Below are 654 nucleotides of genomic sequence, written 5' to 3'. Positions count from 1 at the left end.
GGTTATCTAGATTCCTAGATATAGTAGCTATCTGTGTAGTGAAAATTTATATAGCATCTAATTCATACAAGCTAGCTATCTTTCGAAGGTTATATCATTTGGATAACAATTAGAAATTATAGTGGACATTTCTTTGACCAAAGCATAAGCATCATCATATTGTTAAGTCATTAATGATCCACCATCAATCACACTAATAATGGATATAAGAGATCTTTCTAAAAAATTTTAAAAGTCTGAATAATAAGCCAATTGCATAATGCATAGTATGGACAATTCATATGTAATTCCTTAAATCTTTCCCTAGCCTCATAAATGGACTCATCATCTAGTTGTGTAAATAAAGTAATATCATTTCTAAGCTTATCAACCTTAGATGAGGAAAGTACTTAGCCAAAAAATTGTGAGCTAAGTATTCCAAGTAATGATTGAGTCCAAGGGTAACAAATTTAACCACATGTTAGCATTATCTCTCAATGATAAAGGAAATAACCTAAGTCTAATAACACTATTGGTTACACAATTATATTTAAAAATTGTACATATTTCTAAGAAACTAACTATAAGCAAATTAGGATCTTTTATAGGTGTTCCCCCAAATTGGAAATTTTGCACCATTTGAATTTATATAGGTTTGAGTTCAAAGTTATTTGC

General features: G+C 29.2%; 1 non-coding gene across 1 annotated transcript; it reads left to right on the top strand.

Annotated features, from left to right (window-relative positions):
• The first annotated feature begins 259 nt into the window (after positions 1–259).
• LOC114579048 lies at positions 260–365 on the top strand. The gene has a single exon (XR_003699921.1). It is a non-coding gene; the product is annotated as a small nucleolar RNA R71 (small nucleolar RNA).
• The last annotated feature ends 289 nt before the right edge of the window (positions 366–654 follow it).

The sequence above is a fragment of the Dendrobium catenatum genome, unplaced genomic scaffold (genome assembly GCF_001605985.2).
Source record: "Dendrobium catenatum unplaced genomic scaffold, ASM160598v2 original_scaffold_262407, whole genome shotgun sequence".
NCBI lineage: Eukaryota > Viridiplantae > Streptophyta > Magnoliopsida > Asparagales > Orchidaceae > Dendrobium > Dendrobium catenatum.
Note: the sequence above shows the minus strand (reverse complement) of the source record. Positions and strands in the feature narration are given on the sequence as shown.